Consider the following 25471-nt stretch of genomic DNA (forward strand, 5'->3'; position numbering starts at 1 on the left):
GGATCTGGGAGGGTAAAGGAGGAGGAAATTGTGTAGTGATATATATATTTTTAAAAAAGAAAAAACTATGTATTCTCATAGGCTCCTATAACTGGCTACAACTCAAGCTGCACATATAGTTACGGAACCTGAACTTGATATAGCTCAGAAAATGCCTCCATCATCTCCTTTCATCTGCTTCAAACTTTCTGAAAGATTGACATATCTTCTTAACCAGTATTTGGTATCGTATCTTCTACTTGCTTATCAATATCTCTAAATCTCTAAAGGACACTTTTTTCCAGTGTTCTTCCTCAGCTCTGAGGAGAACAACTCAGACCCCAAGGAAAACACTGGCCAGACCCACAGTGCCCTGCCAGAGGAGGAAATCTACAGAGAGTTGTGCAAAGCAGAGAGGCACCCTTATCATGTGTTACAGAATAAAAAAGTTTGAAATTCAGTTTTACTCAATAATTGAATCCTATACTATACTCCCTCCAGAGCCTTCGACTCTGATGAAATCTTAAATTCCTAAAGCCTGAGAGAAAGTTTTGGGAGAGAGGAGATCAGACATTAGGGGTGTTATTAAGGTTTGGGTAGAATGACAACAGAAACAAGAGGTGAAGTTCTCAAACTGACAATTTGAAAAAGAGCTTTCAAAAAGTACATCTGTTAGACATGTGTTAGAATTTGCATTAGCATACCAAATAAATGATTATAAACAATAATAGGGGTCACTATGAGTTGTCTTCCTAAGAGCTACTCCTGATTCTTTTTGTTTAAAGACTCCTGATTTTGTGGCTAGCCTTAGGGCATGAATTATAGTCAAAGCAAGAGGACAGCAAAGTTTTTCTGTAAAGAACTAAGTAGTAAATATGCCTCTGTCACAACTAATCAACTTTGCTTTTGCAGCAAAACAATATCCATAGAGAATATAAACATGAATGGGTAGGGCTGTGTTCCAATAAAACTTTATTTATAGAAACAGGCCCAAGGCTCACTTTGTTTCACAGACCATAGTTTGTCAACTCCTCAACTAAGGTAGTCATAGAACCTCCATTTCCTTTTCCAAGTGATTGACCTAAACAGAGGAAAGTGACCTAGTTTATCTTAGTAAGAAGCAAGACAAGTCTGCCAGGGGGTTTCTGATAAAGATTTTCTTTTATGATAAAAGAGAAGGGATGTAAGGAGAAGGTATTTTGACCCTTTTCTTCCCTTTCTGCTTTGCACACTTGTATAAGGAAACAATGCTTGAAGCTGTGGCAGCATCTTGTCCTCCTGAGGCTTTAAGGTGGAAAACAAAAGCCAACAAGCTGAGAGTGGTGGAATAGAAGAATGAAAAGATCCGAAGTCCTCATTAAGTCACTAAACTGCCACCTACCTCCAGACTTTCATTAAGAAAACAAAAACTGTACTGATGATTAAGTCATTGTTGGTCTGGTTTTCTGTTACTTGCAGCTGAAAGCATTGCTAATTGATATATACACAGAAGTCCAAAATGTGAGTGAGTGACATTTTTAACATTACCTTTAAAGTCTTTCAAAAAGTTTAAAGTATTTTTCTACCATAGGATTGAGGCATGAGCTCCTATAAAAAAAAAAAAAAAAAAAAAAAAAAAAAAAAAAAAAAAACAAGGATTTTTTTTTTTTTTTTAAGTACAGATTTTCTGCAGCAGAAGCTACAGGAGGTCTGGAGATTATACAAGGGCTGTGTATAACCATAGTGGATAAGCTACCATGCTTATAAAAAAGGTCATTTTTATATATGAGATAACTTTAGGTCATATACGTGTAAGTCAGAGACAATGTATTGATTGTCTGGACCAGGAGTTGGCAAACTACAGCTCACTTTTATTTGTAAATAAAATTGTTTTAGAACATAGCCACACCCATTTATTTAAATATTGTCTATGGCTATTTTGAGCTACAAAAACAGCTGAAAAGTTGCAACAGGAAGTTGTAAATGTCAGAAAGATGGTATAAAATGCATAGTATACATTCAAAAAGTGCTAAGACTTATGAAAGTATGTCCAGCACAATCAGATGATACAGTATGAAAAGGATGCAAGACTTCTCTGTCACATGTTCAGGGAAGGCCACACTATGGAGGCAACATTTGAACTGAGACACAAATAAAGTGAGTGAGTAAATCATGGGAGCATCTTGGGGAATAGCTTTACAGGCAGAGCAAACAAGTGGAAAAGCTTGATATGGTAAAGAATAGTAGAAAGGCCAGCATGGCTAGAGCAAAGTGTGGGGAAGGATGGCAGTAGATAAGATAGGTAGTAGGGGGCCAGCTCATGTGTGGTCTTATTGACCATAGAAAATACTTTGAATTTTGCTTGGAATAAGGTGGCACTCCACTTGGATGGTGAATTTGGAGCCAAAGACTGACACAGTGTGTTTTTCATTACAAAACATTACTCTAAGCCTTCAATTCTGATTATGATTCAAAAAGTGGTCACTGGCTTTCAGCTTCAGACATACAAAACCATAAAACTGGACAAAATATGAAGCAAAGGTTTCCACACATTGTACAACCAGGCCTGCATGGCTATAATCCTTGAGTTCAGGAAAACACAAAGTAAACCCTCCATTCTCCCTAGCTTTCTGTCTGAGGGCACTTTCTCAACCCAGCACAGGAAAAAGCCCAAATATCGAACAGTCTTTTGCTAGATGGGAGAAACAGATTTTGAAGGCTACTTAGGCAATTGAAACTTGTAATGCTTCACTGGTGAATTCCATTAAACATTGGGAGAAAACACACACACACACACACACACACACACACACACACACACACAGATGTTACACAGGTTCTTCCAGAAAATAAAGGAGAAAAGAATAATTCGCAGACCATTTTATGAAGCAATATAAGCTGCCATCATATTTAATGATAAAAGGCTGAAAACTTTTGCCTCAAGATTGAAAGCAAAGCAAGGATGTTTTTTCTTGCTGCTTCTAGTCAGCAAGGTACTGTACATTCTAGCCACTGTGATAAGTCAAGAAAAAAAAAAGCATACATTTTGGAAAGGAAGAAGTAAACCTGTCTTTATTTGCCACAACATTATTGTGTATGTAGACAATTCTAAGAAATCTAAAAAATAAATGAATAAAACTACTAGAGCCAGAAGTGAATTAAGCAAAGTCACATGATATGTCAATGTTCAAAAAAACTAATTCCATTCCTATAGACTAGTAACAAACATTAAAAATAAGAACATTGAAATATACCATTTACAATAATAACAAAAATATATAAAATAGGGAGAAATTTAATAGTATCTAAGACCTCCTCATGAAAAACAAAAGCTCATTGTTGAGAGAAATTAAAGAATGCCTAAATAAGTAAAGAAATAAGCTATGTTAATAAATCAGACAACTCAATATTGTAAAAATGGCAATTCTCCCCAAATTTAATCAATAGACTAAATGTAATCTGAATCAAAATTCCAAGGAGTTTTTTTCTTTTTTAATAAAAATTGACAAGCTGCCAGATGCTGTAGTTCACGCCTGTAATCCCAACACTCTTGGAGGCTGAGGTGGGTGAATCACTTGAGTCCAGGAGTTCAAGACCAGCCTGGGCAACATTGTTAAACCCCATCTCTACAAAAAATAAAAAAATTAGCCAGGTGTGGTAATGTGTACCTGTAGTCCAGCTACTAGAGAGGCTAAGGTTGGAGGATGCCTTGAACCTGGGAAGTTGAGGCTACAGTGAGCCATGACTGTACCACTGCACTCCAGCCTGGGTTGCAGAGCAAGACCTTGTCTCAGAAAAAGAAAAAAAAAATGACAAGCTGATTCAAAAACGTATATGGAAATGTAAACAACCTAGATGAGCTAAAATGATCTTGAAAAATAAGAAAAAAAATGAGGAAGTTACATTAATTGATTTTAAGACTTACTATGAAGCAACAACAGTGGTCAAAAGAGTGTAGTATCACTATAGGGATACACAAATATACCAAGGACCAGAACAGAGAGTCAAAACCACAGTTACCTGGTCAACTGATCTTTGACCAAGGCATCAAGAACAATTCAGTGAAGAAACAAATTCTTTTTTTAAAATGTTGCTGGAATAATTGTATATCTCTATGGAAATAAATAAAATCGTAAACCTACCTCATATCATATGCAAAACTGTATTCAAGATGAATCAAATATCCATATGTAAACTAATGCTATAAAGTTTCTGGAAGAAAACATAGCATAATATTTTTATGACATGGGATAGTCAAGGATTTTGTAGCACAACACAGACAATATAACCATGAAATAAAAAAAATTGATAAATTGGTTGGTCTTCAACAAAACCAAAAATTTGTGCTTGTCAAAGTACACCAACCAAAATAAGCAAGCTACAGACCAGGAGAAAATATTTGCAAAATATATCTAAGAAAGTACTTATATTTAGATGATGTAAGAAACTTCTACAACTCAATAATAAAAAGATACCACACATCCTTGTTTTTTAAATGAGCAAGAGATTTGAAAAGAGACTTTATTAAGGATAAATATGAATGGTCATTAAGCATATAAAAAAGGATTCAACATCATTAAGAAATGAAACTTAAATCAAAATTAGATTGTACTACATACATATTAGAATGGCTAAAGTTAAAAGGACTGACAATATCCAATGTTGCAAAGGATATGAAGTGGTATATACTCCTATAAATCATCAATGGAAGAGTAAAATGGTACAATCACTTTTTTAAATGGCTTGACAGTTTGTTGTGAGGTTAAACATATACCTACACAATGACCTAGAATTTCTAATTCTTGATATTTATTCAGGAAAAATAAAGGGATATGTTAACAAAAACACTTTTATACAAATATTTATAGCAACTTTATAATAGCCAAGGACTGAAAACAGCCTAGGTACTAAATAGTAAAAGAATGATAAAGTATTGTGTAGTCATACAATGGATTAGTACTCAAAAATACAAAGAAACACAACCAATATACACAATCATGTGAATGAATCTGAAAAACATTATATTGAGTTAAACCAGACACAAAATAATACATAATTAGTGACTCTAGAAAAATCAAAATTAATCTAATAGAAATCAGAACAGTTATTGTCTCTTGTGGGTGGAGTGGAAACTGACTAAAAAGGGCCACGAGAGAACTTTCCGGAATGATAGAAATGTTTATATCTGCCTTTGTTAAAACTCACAGAATGGTATATTAAATATACATGTATATCACTACAAATTATAGTAGAATTTTAAAAACAAGAAAAAATTAGTTGATATTTAGGGACAGACTGGGAGAGCTGAGAGATAGATGCAGGAAACAAGTGACAGTTGCAGTAGTTTCCAAAGATGATGGTGGCTTAATCTGGGAAGCTCTGACAGTAGATGTGATGAAGTTGGGGTATATTTTTAAAGTTGGAATTACAGAATATCTGAATTGTTTGGTGGTGGTGTTATGAAAGAAAGAGAAGAAACAGTTGTACCATTATAAGTGAAAGCTTACACACCCCTGGAAAAGAAAGGAGGTAACAGAAAATGTAAAGCAGATAATCACATTTCATTATTTACATGTCAATTTTTTGTATGTAATCAATCTTATATCAAAAGTATAATGAAGGAGACTTCCACTTCCAGTGAAAATGTAGTAACACAGACCAAATTTTCCCTCCCACCTGAAACCACTCAAAAACCAGACAAAATACATGAGAATGGTTTGCAAGACATCAAACACTAGTCAATGAAAGACACTAATTTCTGAGAGACAAGAAACAAATTAGTTGAGCCCTGTTATTGCCCCAGTTTACTGGCTAAAAAGTTTCTAGGACATGACCCCGTGGAAGAGAAACAAGTAGAGATTTGTAGTCTTCCTGAATTAAGGTAATATAAGCAACAAATGAAAGGATAAAATAATATTCAACATAAAATAAAAACAAACCAAAAAAAAGGAAAAATAGAAGTGGAAAACAGATGAAGAAAATCGAAAACAAATAGTTACAAGGCAGATTTAAACCCAACCACATCAATTATCACATTAAATGTAAATGTCCTAAACATCCTAAGTTAGCAGCCAATACGGTCAGTTTGAGTAAAACAGCAGAACCCAACCACTTGTTGCTTACACAAACTCACTTTAAATATAAAAGACATAAATAGGTTAATAGTAAAACTACAGGAAAAGATACACTGTGATAACACTGAACAAAAAAAAAAGTTAAAGTGACTATATTAATATTAGCAAAGTAGATTTTTAAAATATATATATTATCAGAGATAGAGAAGGTCATTTCATAATAAGAAAAGGCATTGATTAATCAGAAGGATATAACAATACCAAACTTTTATGTACTTAATAACTAAGCTTCAAAATACATGAAGCAAAAAAACTGATAGAGCTCCAAGGAGAGAAGTAGTCAAATCACAATTATAGCTAGAGATGTTGGCACCTCCCTTTCAATAACTAATCAAATTAATGGATAAAAATGCAGATAGGGAAGACTTGAACAACACTATAAACCAACTTGACCTAATTGGTATTTACAGAATACTGTACCCAACAAAAGATAATTTTTAAAAATTATTGTTTAAAAAGCAGATATAAACACATAGCAGTCAGAGGGTGCTGAGAACAGGCATAATGGTTCCACACAATCTACTCCACCCTGAGGATAATATTAGATACAATTGTATTAATTGATAATTTGTCTGGCTCTCAGAAATATAATGTAGAACAAATAGTTTACATAAATAGGATGCCATTTTTCTTATATAGTAGCAATGAATCAATATTGTCAAGACAAAAATGTGATTCTATTCACCTTTCTGTCATAATATTGAATCATTCAAAATGTTTTTAAAATATTTTTTAATGACTGAAGTAGATCTTGCCATCATCTCCACAATTCAATGGGGAAAGAAGCTGGAAAACAAAAGGGCAATGCAGTTTCAATACTTACCAGGAGTTAAAACAAAACAAAATTTTCCCAGAATACCCATAGCAGAATTCTGTTCAGGTCTCATTGACCAGAATTGGATCCTATGGTCATCCTTACTTTTGAGGGAAACTGGGAAAGGAAAAAGAAAGGCAGGATTGTTTTGAATGACCTAATTCAGTGCTTCCTAATAAATACATTATGTAAATCACATATGTAATTTACTAGTAGGCATTTTTTAAGTAAAATGAAACAGGTGAATTAAATTTCATAATATATTTTCATCTAACATCTATGATGTTATTTCAACAAGCAAATAATATAAAAGTTATTAACAGCATATTTTGCTTTTTATAGTCTTTGCACTCCAGTGTATATTTTATACTTACAACATATCATTTCAGACTAGCCTTCTTTCTTTCTTCTTTCTTTTTTTAATTTTTGTGGGTACACAGGAGGTTATATTATATTTAAGGGGCTTATGGTTTAATTTGATACATGTATATGATGTGTAATAATCGCATCAGAGTAAATGAGATATTCATCACCTCCAGCCATTTATACTCTGTCTTATAATCTAATTATATTCTTTATTTTAAATTGTGCAATTAAATTATTATTGACTGTAGTCACCCTGTTGTGATAGTAGACCTTAATCATTTTTTCTAACTATTTTCTGTACCCATTAACCCCATACCTCTTTGCCCCCACCCATGCCCCATTACTTTTCCCAGCCTCTGGTAACCATCATTCTGCTTTCTATTTCCATAAAGTCAATTGTTTTAATTTTTAGCTCCCACAAATAAGTGAGAACATGCAAAGTTTATCTTTCTGTACCTGATTTATTTCACTTAACATATGAACTCCAGCTCCATCCATGTTATTGCAAATGACAGGATCTCATTTTTAATGGCTGAATAGTACTCTATTTTATGTATGTACCACATTTTTATTATCCATTCATCTGTTAGTTAGGTTGCTTTTAAATCTTGGCTATTGTAAATAGTACTGTAATAAACATGAGAGTGCAAATATCTCTTCAATACACTGATTTCCTTTCTTTGGGGGATATATCTAGCAGTGGGATTGCTGGATCATATGATAGTTCTATTTTTAGTTTTTAGAAGAACCTCTATGCTGTTTTTCATAGTGGCTGCACTAATTTGCATTCCCACCAACAATGTACAAAATGTCCCCGGTCCCTATATCCTCACCAGCATTTGTTATTGCCTACTGTTTGTGTAAAAGCCATTTTAATTGGGGTGAGGTGATATCTCATTGTAGTTTTGATTTGCATTTCTCTGATGATCAACGATGTTGAGCATCTTTTCATATAACTGTTTGTCATTTGTATCTCTTCTTTTAAGAAATTTCTATTCAGATCTTTTACCCATTTTTAATGGGATTATTATATGTTTTCCTACTAAGTTGTTTCAGCTCCTTACATACTCTGGTTATAAATCTTTTTTCAGATGGATAGTTTGCAGATATTTTCTCCTGTTCTGAGGGTTGTATCTTTACTTTGCTGATTGTTTCATTTCCTTTGCCATGCAGAAGCTTTTAAACTTGATGTGATCCCATTTGTCCATTTGTGCTTTAATTACCTATGCTTGTCGGATATTACTCAAGAAATCTATGCCCAGTCCAATACCCTGGAAAGTTTTCCAAATATTTTCCTGTAATAATTTCATAGTTTGAGGTATTAGATTTAAGTCTGTAGCCCATTTTTATTTCATTTTTATATATAGTGAGAGTTAGAGGTCTAGTTTTATTCTTCTATATATGGATATCTAGTTTTCCCAGCACTCTTTATTGAAGAGACTGTCCTTTGCCCAATGTAGGTTCCTGGCACTTTTGTAAAAAAATGAGTTCACTGTATATGTAAGGATCTATTTCTGGGTTCTTTATTCTGTTCCATTGATTTATGTGTCTATTTTTATGCCAGTAGCACGCTGTTTTGGTTACTATAGTTTTGTAGTTTAATTTGAAGTCAGGTGGTATGATTCTTTCAGTTTCGTTCTGTTTGCTTAAGATAGCTTTGGCTATTCTAGGTCTTTTGCGAGTAAATATAAATTTTAGGATTATTTTCCCTATTTTGTGAAGAGTGTCATTTGTATTTTGGTAGGGATTGCATTGACTCTGTAGATTGCTTTAGGTAGTATGGACATTTTAACAATACTGATTCTTCCAATCCATGAACATGAAATAGCTTTTTATTTTTTTCTGTCTTCTTCAATTTCTTGCATCAATGTTTTATAGTTTTTATTGTAATGAACTTTTACTTATTTGGTTAATTCATAGGTATTTAACTTTATTTATAGCTATTGTAAATGGGTTGACTTTTTAAATTTCTTTTTCAGATTGTTTACTGTAGGCATATAGAAGTGCTACTGATTTTTGTACGTTGATTTTGTATCCTGCCACTTGACTGAATTTGTTTATCAGATCTAATACTTTTTAATGGGGTCTTTAGGTTTTTCCAAACATAAAATCATATCATTTGCCAATAAGGATAATTTGACTTATTCCTTTCCAATTTGGATGCCATTTATTTCTTTATCTATTCTGATTGCTCTAGCTAGAACTACCAGTACTATGTTGAATAATAGTGGTGAAAATCAGCATCCTTATCATATTCCAGATCTTAGGGTAAAGGCTTTTCATTTTTTCCTATTGATTATGATACTACCTGTGGGTCTGTCAAATATGGTTTTTATTATATTGAGGTATGTTCCTTCTGTACCCAGTTTTTTGATAGCTTCTATCATGAAGGGATGTTGACTTTTAACAAACTTTTTTTTGAGAATCAGTTGAAGTGATAATATGGTTTTTGCCCTTCATTCTGTTGATATGATTTATCACACTGATTGAAGTGCAGATATTGGACCATCCTTACATCTGTGTGATAAATCCTACTTGCTCATGATGACCAATTGTTTTCATGTATTATTAAATTCAGTTTCCTAGTATTCTGTTGAAGATTTTTGCATCAATGCCCATCAAAAGTATTGGCCTTTAGCTTTCTTTTCTTTTTAATATGTCTTTGTCTCATTTGGGTATCAGGGTAACATTGCCCTCAGAGAATGAGTATAGAAGTATACTCTCTGCCACTTTTTTTGGAATACTTCGATTAGGAATGGCATTAGTTCTACGATAAGTGTTGGTAAAATCCAGCAGTGAATCCATTGTGTCCAGACTTTTGGCTGGCAAACTTTTAATTATGACTTTGATCTTGTTAAATGTTATTGGTCAGATAAGATTTTAGATTTCTTCATGGTTCAATCTGTGTAGGTTGTGTGTATCTAAGAATTTATCCAATTCTAGGTTTTCCAATTTATTGGCGTGTAGTTTTTCCTAGTAGCCTCTAATGATCCTTTGAACGTCTGTGCTACTGGTTGTAATGTTTTCTTTTTTAACTCATTTTATTTGGGTCTTCTCTTTTTCTTGTTTATTCTGGCTAAAAGTTTGTCCATTTTGTTTATCTTTTCAAAGAAGTGTTCATTTATTATTCTTTTGTATTGTTTTTTTATTTCTGCTCTGATCTTTGTTACTCATTTTATTCTACTAACTTTGGGTTTGGTTTGCTCTTGCTTTTATAGTTCTTTAAGATGTATTGTTAGGTTGCTTATCTGAAGTTTTGTTCTTTTTATATATATATATATATAGGCCCTTATAATCATAATCTACCCTCCTAGTACTACTTTTGCTGTATCTCATAGGTTTTGATATGTTGTTATCATTATAATTTGCTTCAAGAATTTTTAAAATTATACTTTTAAGTTCTGGGATACATGTGCAGATCTTGCAGGATTGTTACATAGGTATACACATGCCATGGTGGTTTGCTGCCTTCATTTCCCCCTTCACCTACATTAGGTATTTCCCCTAATGTTATCCCTCCCTAACCTCCCTACCCCCTGCTAATGCTCCCCTAGTCCCCCAACCCCCAACAGACCCCAGTGTGTGATGTTCCCCTCCCTGTGTCCATGTGTTCTCATTGTTCAACACCCATTTATGAGTGAGAACATGCAATGTTTGGTTTTCTGTTCTTTTGTCAGTTTGCTGAGAATGATGGTTTCCAGATTCATCCATGTACCTGCAAAGGACATAAACTCATCCTTTTTATGGCTGCATAGTATTCCATAGTGTATATGTACCACATTTTCTTTATCCAGTCTATTTTTGGTGAGCATTTTGGTTGGTTCCAAGTCTTTGCTATTGTAAGCAGTGCCACAGGGAACATACATGTGCATGTGTCTTTATAATAGAACAATTTATAATCCTTTTGGTATATATATACTCAGTAATGGGATTGCTGGGTCAAATGGTATTTCTATTTCTAGATCCTTGAGGAATTGCTATACTGTCTTCCACAATGGTTGCAACAATTTACATTCCCAAAAACAGTATAAAAGTGTTTGTCTCTTGCAAAGACCTGGAACCAACCCAAATGCCCATCAGTGATAGACTGGATAAAGAAAATGTGGCACATATATACCTCTCCAGCATCTGTTGTCTCCAGATTTTTAATGATAGCCATTCTAACTGGCATAAAATGGTATCTCTATGTGGTTTTCATTTGCATTTCTCTAATGACTAGTGATGGTGAGCATTTTTTCATATGTTTGTTGGCTGCACAAATGTCTTCTTTTTAAAAGTGCCTGTTCATATCCTTTGTCCACTTTTTAATGGAGTTGTTTGTTTTTTTCTTGTAAATTTGTTTTAGTTCTTTGTAGATTCTGGATATTAGCCCTTTGTCAGATGAGTAGCTTGCAAAGCTTTTTCCCATTCTGTTGGTTGCCAGTTCACTCTATTGATAATTTCTTTTGCTGTGCAGAAACTCTGGAGTTTAATTAGATCCCATTTGTCTATTTTGGCTTTTGTTGCCATTGCTTTTGGTGTTTTAGTCATGAAGTCCTTGCCTATGCCTATGTCTGAATGATATTGCCTGTTTTTTCTAGGGATTTTATGGTGTTAGGTCTTATGTTTAAATCTTTAATCCACCTGGAGTTAATTTTTGTATAAGGTGTAAAGCATGGGTCCAGTTTCTGCTTTTTGCACATGGTTAGCCAGTTTTCCCAACACCATTTATTAAACAGGGAATCCTTTCCCCATTGCTTATTTTTGCCATGTTCTTCAAAGATCAGATGGTTGTAGGTGTGTGGTGTTACTTCTGAGGCCTCTGTTCTGTTCCACTGGTCTGTATCTCTGTTTTGGTACCAGTACCATGCTGTTTTTATTACTGCAGTCTTACAGTGTAGTTTGAAGTCAGGTAGCATGATGCCTCCAGCTTTGTTCTTTTTGCTTAGGATTGTCTTGGCTTTGCAGGCTCTTCTTTGGTTTCATATGAAGTTTAAGGTGGGTTTTTCCGGTTCTGTGAAAAAGGGCAATGGTAGGTTGATGGGGATAGCATTGAATCTATAAATTACTTTGGGCAGTATGGTCATTTTCACTGCATTGATTCTTCCTGACCATGAGCATGGAATGCTTTTCCATCTGTTTGTGTCTTTTTTTTTTTTTTTTTTAGCAGTGGTTTGTAGTTCTTGAAGAGGTCCTTCACGTCATTTGCTAGTTGTATTCCTAGGTATTTTATTCTCTTTGTAGCAATTATGAATGGGCGTTCACTCATGATTTGGCTCTCTGTTATTGGTGTATAGCAATGCCTGTGATTTTTGCACATTGATTTTGCTTATCATTTTAAGAAATTTGGGGCTTAGACGATGGGGTCTTCTAAATATACAATCATGTTGTCTGCAAATAGTGACAATTTGACTTCCTCCTTTCCTAATTGAATACCCTTTATTTCCTTTTCTTGCCTGATGGCTCTGGCTAGAACTTCCAATACTATGTTGAATAGAAATGGTGAGAGAGGGTACCCTTGTCTAGTGCCAGTTTTCAAAGGGAAGGCTTCCAGTTTTTGCCCATTCAGTATGATATTGGCTGTGGGTTTATCATAGATAGCTTTTATTATTTTGAGATACGTTCCATTGATAGCTCGTTTATTGAGAGTTTTTAGCATAAAGGGCTGTTGAATTTTGTCAAAGGCCTTCTCTGCATCTATTGAGATGATAACATGATTTTTGTCTTTGGTTCTGTTTATGTGATGGATTATATTTATAGATTTGCATATGTTGAACCAGCCTTGCATCCCCGGGATGAAGCCTACTTGATCATGATTGATAATCTTTTTGATGTGTCATTGCATTCGGTTTGCCAGTATTTTATTGAAGATTTTTCCATCAATGTTCATCATGGATATTGGCCTGAAATTTTCTTTTTCAGTTGTGTCTCTGCCAGGTTTTGGTATCAGGATGGTGTTGGTCTCATAAAATGAGTTAGGGAGTATTTTCTCTTTTTGTATTGTTTGGAATCGTTTCAGAAGATATACTATCAGCTCCTCTTTGTACATCTGGTAGAATTCGGCTGTGAACCCATCTGGACCTGGATGTTTTTTGGTTGGTAGGCTACTAACTGCTGCCTCAACTTCAGACCTTGTTATTAGTTTATTCAGGGACTCAACTTCTTCCTTGTTTAGTCTTGGGAAGGTGTAAGTGTCCAGGAATTTATCAATTTCTTCTAGATTTACTGGTTTATGTGCATAGAGTTGTTTGTAGTAATCTCTGCATAGAGTTTGTATTTCTGTGGAATCTGGTGGTGATATCCCCTTTATCATTTTTTATTGCATCTATTTGATTCTTCTTTCTTTACTTTTTAATTAGTCTGGCTAGCAGTCTATCTATTTTGTTGATCTTTTCAAAAACCAAGCTCCTTTATAGATTTTTGGAAGGTTTTTTTTTTTGTCTCCATCTCCTTCAGTTCTGCTCTGATCTTAGTTATTTCTTGTCTTCTGCTAGCTTTTGAATTTATTTGATCTTGCTCCTCTAGTTATTTTAATTTTGACAATAGCATGTCAATTTTAGAACTTTCCTCACTTCTCAGGTGGGCATGTAGTGCTATAAATTTTCCTCTAGACATTGCTTTAAATCTGTCCCAGAGATTCTGGTACATTGTGTCTTTGTTCTCATTGGTTTCAAAGAATATCTTTATTTCTGCCTTCATTTCATTATTTATCCAGTTGTCATTAAGGATCAAGTTGTTCAGTTTCTATGTAGTTGTGTGGTTTTGCATGAGTTTCTTAGTCCTGAGTTCTAATTTGATTGCACTGTGATCTGAGAGACTGGTTTTTATGATTTCCATTCTTTTGCATTTGCTGAGGAGTCATTTACTTCCAATTATGTGGTCAATTTTAGAGTAGGTGCAATGTGGCAATGTGATGCTGAGAAGAATGTATATTCTGTGGATTTGGGGTGGAGAGTTCTGTAGATGTCTATTAGGTCTGCTTGATCCAGATGTGAGTTCCAGTCCTAAACATCCTTGTTAATTTCTGTCTCATTGATCTAATATTGACAGTGGAGAGTTAAAGTCTCCCACTATTATTGTGTGGGAGTATAAGTTTCTTTGCAGGTCTTTAAGAACTTGCTTTATGTATCTGGATGCTCCTGTGTTGGGTGCATATATATTTAGGATAGTTAGCTCTTCTTGTTACATTGATCCCTTTACCATTATGTAATGCCCTTTGTCTCATTTGATATTTGTTGGTTTAAATTCCATTTTATCAGACTAGGATTGCAACCCTGCTTTATTTTTTTCTCTCCATTTGCTTGGTAAATCTTCCTCCACCTCTTTATTTTGAGTCTATGTGTATCCTTCCACATGAGATGGGTTTCCTGAATACAGTGCACTGATAGGTCTTGACTTTTTATCCAATTTGCCAGTCTGTATCTTTTGATTGGGGCATTTAGTTCATTAACATTTAATGTTAATATTGTTAAGTGTGAATTTGATCCTGCCATTTTGATACTAGCTGGTTGTTTTTCCTATTAGTTGATGCAGTTTCTTCATTATATCAATGGTATTTACCACTTGGTACTTTTTGCAGTGGCTGGTACTGGTTGTTCCTTTCTATATTTAGTGCTTCCTTCAGGAGACCTTGAAAGGCAGGCCTGGTGGCAATGAAATCTCTCAGCAATTGCTTGTCTGTACAGGATATTATTTCTCCTTCACTTATGAAGCTTAGTTTGGCTGGATATGAAATTCTGGGTTGAAAGCTCTTTTCTTTAAGGATGTTGAATATTGGCCCCCACTCTCTTCTGGCTTGTAGGTTTCTGCTGAGAGATCCACTGTAAGTCTGATAGGCTTCCCTTTGTGGGTAACCCGACATTTCTCTCTGGATTCCCTTACCATTTTTCCCTTCATTTCAACCATGGTGAATCTGACTATATGTGCCTTGGGGTTGCTCTTCTTGAGGAATATCTTTGTGGTGTACTCTGTATTTCCTGGATTTGAATGTTGGCCTGCATTGCTAGGTTGGGGAAGTACTCCTGGATAATATCCTGAAGAGTGTTTTCCAGCTTGGATTCATTCTCCCTATCACATTCAAGTACACTAATCAAATATAGATTAGATCTTTTCACATTATTCCATATTTCTTGGAGGCTTCGTTCATTTCTTTTCACTCTTTTTTCTCTAATCTTGCCTTCTCATTTTATTTCATTGAATTGATCTTCAATCTCTGATATCCTTTCTTCTGCTTGATTGATTTGGCTATTGAAACTTGTGTATGCTTCATGAAGTTCTTGTGTTGTGTTTTTCAGCTCAAGTAGTATATGTTCTTCTCTAAGCTGGTTAGTCTAGTTAGCATTTTGTCTAACCTTTTCAAAGTTCTTAGTTTCTTTGCATTAGGTTAGAACATGTTCCTTTAGATCAGAAAAGTTTGTGATTACCCACCTTCTGAAGCCTACTTCTGTCAACTTGTCAAACTCAATCTGTATCCAGTTTTGTTTCCATGCTGGTGAGGAGTTGTGATCCCTTGGAGGAGGAGGGGCATTACTGGTTTTTGGTGTTTGCATCCTTTTTGCGCTGGTTTCTTCCCATCTTTGTGGATTTATCTACCTTTGGTCTTTGAAGTTGGTGACTTTCGGATGGGGTCTCTGAGTGGGCATCCTTTTTGTTGATATTGAGGCTATTTCTTTCTGTTTTTTAGTTTTCCTTATAACAGTCAGGGCCCTCTGCTGCAAGACTGCTGGAGGTCCACTCCAGACCCTGCTTGCCTGGAAATCACCCACAGGGGATGCAGAACAGCAAGGATTGCTGCCTGTTCCTTCCTCTGATAGCTTCATCCCAGAAGGGTGCCCACCAGATGTCAGCCAGAACTCTCCTCTATGAGATAACTCTTTGGATATACAGGGGTTAGGGAGCCACTTGAGGAGGCAGTCTGTCCCTTGTCAGAGCTCAAGTACTGTGCTGTGAGCTCCACTGCTCCCTTCAGAGCTGCTGGGCAAGGATGTTTAAGTCTGCTGCAGCAGAACTCACAACCACTACTTTCCCCACGTGCTCTGTCTCAGGAAGGTGTGGCTTTATTTATAAGTCCCTGACAGGCTGCTGCCTTTTTTCAGAGATGCTTTGCCCAGCAAGGAGGGATTCTAGTCAAGTCTGCCTGTAGAGGTGTTGTGGAGCTGCCGCAGGATACCCCCCACTGCTGTGTAAACTTCTTTGTGATTTTGTTTACACAGGTAAGGGTAGAGCTGCCTCAGTAATGGTGGACCTCCCTCCCCCAATGGACCTCGACCATCCAAGGTTGAGCTCAAACTGCTGTGCTGGCTGCAAAAATCCCAAGCCAGTGAGATTCAGTTTGCCAGTCTCCATGGGGGTGAGACTCACAGAGCCAGCTCACCTGACTCCTCGACTTCAGTCCCCTTTCTCTCAGGTATATGGGCAACTCTGTCTCGCAGGTGCTCCAGGTGTCAGTCAAAACAGCTGCTAAGATTTGTGATGGGAACTCATGGCACTGGATGAATTGGCCACCCAGATTTGCCCTGGAAACCTGTGGCACCTGTCGGCATGCAGGGATCTCCTGGTCTGGGGGCTGCAAAGACTGCAGGAGAAGCAAAGCATTGGAACTGAAGCTCCAGAGGAGCCAGAAGTCCCCAATGGCCTCTGTTGGGTAGGAGGGAGTGCCCTCTGGCCTGTTGCACTTCCTGGGTGAGGCAGTGCCCCACCCTGCCTCAGTTTGCCCTCCTTGGGCTACAGCCACTGTCCAACCAGTCCCATTGAGATGAACCTGGTACCGCAGTTGGAAATGCGAAGATCACTTGACTTCTGCATCATTCTCACTGGGAACTGCACTCCAGAGCTGTTCCTATTTGGCCATCTTGGTGAAGTAACTTCAAGAAATTTTTTTATTTCCTTCTTAATCTTTTCATTGACCCACTGGTCATTCAGGAACCTATTGTTTAATTTCCAAGAATTTGTATAGTTTCCAAAATTCTTCCTGTTGTTTCTAGTTTTAGTCCATTGTGGTCATAGAGGATGCCTGATATTGTTTCAATTTTTTGAATGTTTTATGAATTGTTTTGAGGCCTAACATATGGTCTGTTATTGAGAATGATCCATATGCTGAAGAGAAGAATGTATATTCTGCAGCTCTTGGATGAAATGTTCTGTAAATATCTACCAGGTCCATTAGGTCTATAGCACAGACTAAGATTGGTGTCTTTTTGTTGATTTTCTGTCTGGATGATCTGTTCAATGCTAAAAGTAGATTGTTAAAGTCTCTAGCTATTATTGCATTGAGGGTCTGTCTCTTTATCTTTAGCTCTATTAATATTTGCTTTATATATCTGGTACTACGGTGTTTGAGTGCATATATATTCATAATTGCTATATATTCTTGCTGAATTGACACCTTTATCATTATATAATTACCTTCTTTGCCTCTTATAACACTTTTTGCCTTGAAATCAGTTTTATCTGATATACATATAACTACTCTTGCTCTGTTTGTTTGTTTGTTTGTTTTCATTGCTGTGGAATATTTTTTCCATCCCTTTATTTTCAGTCTATGTTTGTTTTTTATAGATGAAGTGTGTTTCTTGTAGGCAACAGATCATTGGATCATTTTTTAAAAATCTGTTCAGCCACTCTTTGTCTTTTGGTTTGAGAGTTTAATACATTTGTGTTCAATGTTATCAATAATATATTGAAAAGTAAGGACTTACTTCTGCCATTTTGTTACTTGTTATCTGGTTATTTTGTGGTCTTCTCTTTAATTCTGACTGCTTTATGGTGACAATGATTTTTTCTGGTGATATGTTTTAATTTGTTGCTTTGTATTTTTTTGTGTATCTATTATATGTTTTTAGATTTGAGGTCACTACGAGTCCTGGAAATTATATAACTCATTATCTAAAACTGATGACAACTCAACACTGATTGCATAAACATACAAACAAACAAATAAAAAGAAAACTAATAAAAACTGTAACTTGGTCTCCCTGTTTTCTTAACCTTATGGTTTCTATTCATATCTTATTATACTGTTTATGTCTTGAAAAGTTGTTGAAGTTATTATTCTTAATTGGTTTATCTTTTTGTCTTTCTACTTAAAATATGAGTTTATACACTACAATTACAGTGCTATAATATTCTCTGGTTTTCTATGAACTTACTATCAGTGAGTTTAATACTTTCAAATCATTTCAGTTGCTTGTTAATAACCTTTCTTTCTGATTGAAGTACTCCTTTTAGCATTTCTTGTAGGACAGGTCTGCTGTTGATCAAATCCCTCAGTTTTTGTTTGTCTGGGAAATAATTTCTCCTTCATGTTTAAAAGATACTTTCACCAGTATAACACTGCAAGGTAAAAGGTTTTTTTCTTCAACACTTTAAATTTGTCATGTGACTCTCTTTTGTCCTGTAAGGTTTCCACTGAAAAGTCTGTTGCCAGACCTATTGGAGCCCCATTGTATGTTATTTGTTTCTTTTATCTTACTACTTTTAGGATCCTTACTTTGCCTTGACCTTTGGAACTTTATCAAATGCCTTGAGGTTGTCTTCTTCAGGTTAAATCTGCTTAGTATTCTATAGCCTTCTTGAACTTGAATATTGATTTCTCTAGGTTTTGGAAGTCCTCTGTTATTATCCCTTGGTTTTGTTTTGTTTTTTGAGACAGAGTCTCACTCAACTGTTACCTAGGCTGGAGTACAGTGGCACAATCTCAGCTCACTACAACTTCCATTTCCCAGATTCAAACTCTCCCAAGTAGCTGGGATTGTAGGTGCATGTCACTATGTCCTGCTAATTTTTGTATTTTTAGTAGAGACAGGGTTTCACCACGTTGGCCAGGCTGGTCTTGAACTCCTGAGCTAAAGAGATCCATTTGCCTTGGCCTCCCAAAGTGCTAGACTTACAGACGTGAGCCACCACACCCAGGCTATCCCTTTGAATAAACTTTTTATCCCTATCTTTCTATCTCCTGTTTAAAGCCAATAACTCTTAAATTTGCCCTTTTGGCTATTTTCTAGATCTTGTATATGTGATTTATTCCTTCTTATTCATTTTTCTTTTGTCTCCTCTGACTGTGTATTTTCCAATAGCCTGTCTCCAAGCTCACTAATTCTTTCTTCTGCTTGATCATTCCTGATACAAAAGATTCTGATGCATTCTTCAGTATGTTGATTGCATTTTTCAACTCCAGAATTTCTACTTGATTTTTAAAAATTATTTCAATGTCTTTGTTGTATTTATCTGACAGGATTCTGAATTTCTTCTCTGTGTTATCTTCAATTTCTTTGAGTTCCCTCAAACCAGCTATTTTGGATTCTCTGAAAGGTCACATATCTCTGTCTCTTCAGGACTGGCCCCTGATGACATATTTCATTTGTTTGGTGCCGTCCTGCTTGCCTGGATAGTCTTGATGCTTGTGGATGTTTGTCAGTGTTTGGGCATTGAAGAGTTAGATATTTATTGTAGTCTTCACAGTCTAGGCCTGCTTGTAACTGTCTTTCTTGGGAAGGAAGGCTTTCCGGGTATTCAAAGGTTCAAAGGGACTTAATTGTCATTATTTTTGTTTTTGGTTACTGCAGGTGTATCTGCATTAGGGGGTACCCCAAGCCCAGTAACACTGTAGTTCTTGCAGACTTGTAGAGGTACTGCCTTGGTGGTCTTGGATAAGATCAGGAAGAATTATCTGGATTACCAGTCAGAAACTCTTATTTTCTCCCCTTATTTTCTCCCAAACAAACAGAGCTTCTCTCTGCTGAGCTGCCTGGGGCTGGGGTAAAGAACATAAGCACTTCTACAGCAGCGACCACTGGGACTGCACTGGGTCAGACCTACCAACACAGAATGGGGTCTTGCCCAAGACTTACTATAACCACTACCTGGCCACCTATGTTTGTTCAATACTTTAAGGCTCTACAATCAGCAGGTGGTGAAGCCAGCCAGAGACTAGCCTTATTTCTGAAATGCGCAGGGCACATTTCACATGCTCTGCAGCCACATGTGGCTAGTAGTTACTATATTAGATATCACAACTCTAGAGCAATCACAGTCAATTGCCTGAGATAGAGCATTTTGCAACTCCAAGAAAAAAGGTTTTGTTAACAAAGGAGAATCAAGTTTAGAATGGATATGAATATAGATAACTAACAATGGCTGTTGCATGAATGCAAACTGGAATTATTACTGGTTTGCTTAAATTTTCAAATAAAAGTATAATTAGGTGATTTCTGTTTAAGAGTACGGGGAAGTCCACAAAAAAATTTAAAAGATTTTTGTGCAATATAACCCAAAAGAGTTTAATGTTCTTTAGTAAACTCAGTATTACAGATGGACTCACGTCCCCATACTTTATTCATTCAATAGATGTTTACCAATACCTTCACAGCATTTTTCCAATTCCTTCAATGACTTTGATTTCATTTAAAAAAAAAAACTGTTTTACTTTTTCCTAACAAACAGGATATCAAGCAAATATTTAATGGCTTTGATTAGTACTATGTGACCTCTGGGTCTTTACAGGTGTTGTTTCCTCTGAAAGAAATATGCTCCCTTCTAGTCCCATATTCTCATCCTTAAATCTGGCTGACTCTAACACACCTTTCAGGTCTCAGATTAAATGTTACTGCCTCAGGTAAACATTTTTCTTATCCCACATAATTACATTACATATTGTCATGGCCTCCCGCTATCTACCTACTATTATCCTCATTATACTTTACTGTAAATATTTATTTTATTATCTATCTCCCTCACTGTGCCATATGACCTATAGAGTTTGAGATCTTATCTGGTTTGTACAGCAGGATCAAGCAGACAGCCTGCCCCATGTTTTATATATACTTGTTGAATAAATAAATAAAATGTATGTCTATACCAAGACATGAAAAAAAGTTGAAGATAGACCTCAATATAAATGAATAATATTACAGTGTGCTTAAGACTACTCTAGAGGCATGAACATGATACTATGGAACACAGAAGGGATGAGCTTAAACTGAGTCTTGAAAAACATATTCACCATGAGTCAAAGTGCGTAACAGCATTCCAGGCAGAAGGGACAGTAGTTTTAAAGTAGAATCAACCAGATTTGATAAGAAATTCATTGTGAGTGTTGAGGCAGAGGGTATCCAAGATGACATCCACATTTTTACATTAGGCAACCAAGCTGGTCATGATATTATTCATTAAGTAGAGATTAAAGAAAATGTTTGGGAAGAGGAGAATATTAGCTAAGCCTAGACAGAATAAACAGAATTTCAGGGTTTGGGGAAATGCAGGGGTATAAATGATAAGACACCAGTCAGAAATCTGAAGTAGAAGACACATTTGAAGAAATCACTAAGATATGGAAAATAGTTGAAAAGATAAGCATAAATGAAATAAAGCTCACCTGAACGAACACTTACAAAACATGGCATGATGATAATGTAGTGTAATTGTTTCTTTAAAAAAAATAGCATCACTTGAACATCCAAATGAATGATGCTTCTTTCAAACGAGTCACCTCAGAAGGCCCTACACCCATGCTGGCTTTGCCACTACTACCTTTAAAAATATTTTTAACAATCTTTTTTTGGTCTTTTCATTAAAGTGAACAAGATATCCTTTTGAATATCCTCAATAATAGAAAATCCTCATTGTTTCAGGATGAATTTGACTGGGGGAACAGAAAAAAAATTAGGGCTAAGTCTAATGCATAAGGGGAATGAATTCTATAGGATCATTTCAGCTCAAAGAAAAGAAGTAACAAGTAGTTATAAATATTTTCTTATTAGATATATAAACTGAATCTTAAAGCAATTTAAATTCAAATTATATGTATTAGCAAGATTTCCATTTGAACTGGTGATCTGAGTACAGCAGATGACCCTTTGCAATGTGAATGGGCATTATCCAATCTATTTAGGATCTGAATAGAATACAAAGGCAAAAGAAGGGTAAATTTGCTTTCTCTGCTTGAGCTAAGACATCCATTTTCTTTCTATACTTGGACATTGGTGTTCCTGGTTCTTGAGCTTTCTGACTCAGACTGGGATTTATACTATCTGCTAATTTCCTCACACATACCCCAATTCTCAGGTCTTTTGGCCTCTGACAAAATTCCACCACAGGCTTTCTTTGTTCCTCAGCTTGCAGACAGCAGATTGTTGGACTTCTCAACCTCCATAACTGTGTGAGCCAATTCCTATAATAAATCTCCTTTTATATATACATATTTTTGTATACTTATCTTACTGGTTCTGTTTCTCTAGAGAACCCTGGTTAAGACAGTAACCTTCATGAAATCAGTGACCATGCTAAAGTTGTTCATAGATGCATCATCCCCCACTACCTAGAACAGTTTTTGGCAGAAGGGTTTCTTTTAAAATAAATAAATGCATGTTTCAGTTACCCGGTGCTGTGTCACAACTTATTCCAAAATGTACTGGCTTAAAACAACAACCATTTCAATATCTGTCATAATTTTGGGGGTCAGAAATTAAAGCAGGGCTCAGTTGGGAGATTTTTCTGTCAACTAAGCATCTTCAGTGATATCCAGATTGGTCTGGTGGGTCCAAAACAGTTTTACTTGGATGTCTGACATCTTGGCAGGGATAACTGGAAAACGTGGACTTATCTGAGTCTGATGACCAGAGTAGCTACTCATGGCCTCTCCAACATGGAGATCTCAAGGCAATCAGACTTCTCACTTGATGGCTGAGGACTCCCAGAGAAGTATTCAAAGAGATGTGGACAAAAGATGCAAGAATTCCTAATATTTAGCCTCAAAAGTCCCGCTCTACAATATTCTATTTATCAAATAAGTCACTAAGTCTAACATATATTCAAGAGAAGGAAAATCTTCTCAAAAGGTGGATTAACAAAGAATTTATGGTTATTTTTAATCTTCTACAATGCATTAAAGGAGAAAAATGAACATGTAAAATCTGTCAGGGATCTAACAGAACACCGATTTGCAAATCAGCCAGACATCAGTGGCTAGAAGAAAGGAATTTACACCCCCCCCATACATCTTTTCTCTACCCACAAAAAGATCAACTTTTATAGGGAGAACAAACTCCTATAAACACTATGTCCATTGAACACTATGTATTGACCACTTTACTGAGAACTTTATGTATATTCCCTCATTTAGTCCTTACAAATTGCACTATCGAGTGGATATTATTACCCCTTTTTTACAGACGGTGAAACTAAGGCCCAGAGACATCATGTTCAAGATTACACAATTAGTGAGTGATAGGATTGAGCTCCAAATTCAGTTTAATCCCAGACCCCACACTCTTATCCAACAAACCACAGGCTCTCATGGTAGGTATTACAATACATCCCAAGGCTGATTTTCTCCTGAAGAATGAGCAGAGGGGCCTCTTTTAAGAAGATGGAAAGACATGAGCTTTGGAATCAGCCCTGTGTCATACCCTTGACTCTTCCTAGTACTAACTGTGCAGCTGTGGGCAAGTTATTTAGCCTTAATTACTCATCTGTGAAATAGGGATGATAATATCTAGTTTGTAGGGCACAGTAACAATTAAAGAGAATATTTTAAAGTGCCTAGAATAGATCCATCACTTAAAAAGACTTAAAAAGTTTTATTTGCTTTCTCAAATACATAACTAGTGCCCTACTTACAGAGAGAGAAACAATCCCATTGTATGTCACAATTTTTTCATAAGAATTTCTCATTACATAATTAAATATTTACATTGAGAGAAATAAGTGCTACAGAAATGTAGATTTATCTATCTCTCTTGCCAGTTCAGTTTCTGTCTTGTCTACTTTTTAGTTACAATTAGAATTAGAATGACCTATAATATGAGAAAGAAAAAAATGCTCTATACTTGTATCTAGTTCCATGGTTTACCAAGTACTATAGGGAAAGACATGGCAGTATTAGAATATCATCATTTCTGTCACAATCTTATGAGCATGATTACCATGAATACTTTATTACCAATAGTGTATAGTCATGGTTTTACAGGAAAGTTATTTTCTTTTCTACAGCTAAAAGCACGAGAGCACAAGATTGGCACTTAACCGCTTGTAACTGTCACAATAATTTACACTTCTATTTTAAGTCTTAAATTAGTTACTTGCCTACCAAATAAAAAAGAATGTCGATTTTGTTTACCATTCTCAAGTTCTGAACTTTCCAAATAAGGATGGGAAATAAACTTGAGAACAGGCAGGCAGTCAAGTATACAAAACATAAGTGTACCAGGGAAGAAGTAATACAGCTTGCAATGACCTAAGAAGAAAGCTTGGAGCAATTAGAAAGAGGAGGAGGAAAAAGTAGCTGGAGGTCAAGTGTAAAGCAGTTTAATATAGATGCCTAGACAAATACATGACAAACACAAAAGTTGGAAACATTCTTGACTTCTAATAATGCTGTATTTATAAGTACCACATTTAAAAAACAACGTTGTCCTCTAGCATACATTTTATAATGGCCTAAGTTACAAATTAGAGTTTTTAATCTTAGAGTAGGAGGACTTCTCTAAGCCATAGAATATGAGAATTATAGAAGAGAGAAATGAGTGAGAAACAAGGCCTGGTGATTCTAATCTTCTTAAAAATGATGACACTTAACACACACACACACACACACACACACACACACACACACACACACACACAATTGACCAGAACAGCAGAAGCACCTGGATCTTGAAGAGAACAGATTTTGAGAGAACTTAAAGAGAGGCATGGAAAACCAGAGACTGCTGAGACTGTAAAAAAGCAGTCTCTGAGGGTGACACTATGCTGTCGACACAGAGCAACAGAAGACAGGACTGTGATTATTAAACAAAGCCTTTTATGGCCAATAACTTACAAAGGAGTCACAAATCTCTGTTAATTATATAATAAGTGTATTTCTAAAAGCCTCCTATGAATTAACCAGTGGAGACCAATTAAAGGGATAACAATTTTTATTCTTTGCTCATTAAGTTACTATCAGCAAGTTTGGCATCTAAACAAGGTAACAGAAAAATAAAAGGAAATGGACTTTTGTCCATGGAGGGTATTAAAACTCTACGCATATTTACAGTCATAGAAAATTTCACAAGATTTTCACACTTAGGATTTTTGGGGATTAGCATACACACTAAATGAGATGCAGTGGCAAAGTGACATAGGGGAATTCCTGAAAGTTATGTGCCTATCAAGGCCCTGAATCATCATCCTGGCAAGAATGTGAAGGGGCTGATGGCTACACATCCTCTTACTTTTTATTTTT

The 25471-nt window shown here is 35.7% G+C and overlaps 1 long non-coding RNA gene across 6 annotated transcripts in view; it reads right to left on the minus strand.

The window, feature by feature from the left end:
• The window catches only part of LOC141585095 (uncharacterized), a 377010-nt gene that overhangs the window by 326404 nt on the left and 25135 nt on the right, over window positions 1-25471 (minus strand). For all 6 annotated transcript variants that reach the window (XR_012518397.1, XR_012518393.1, XR_012518396.1 and 3 more), the window contains 2 exons: window positions 6916-7023; window positions 4101-4170 (listed from right to left, as the gene is read on the minus strand). This is a non-coding gene — a long non-coding RNA (uncharacterized LOC141585095). The remainder of the gene's footprint in view (window positions 1-4100; window positions 4171-6915; window positions 7024-25471) is intronic.

Source organism: Saimiri boliviensis, chromosome 7 (assembly GCF_048565385.1).
Source record: "Saimiri boliviensis isolate mSaiBol1 chromosome 7, mSaiBol1.pri, whole genome shotgun sequence".
NCBI lineage: Eukaryota > Metazoa > Chordata > Mammalia > Primates > Cebidae > Saimiri > Saimiri boliviensis.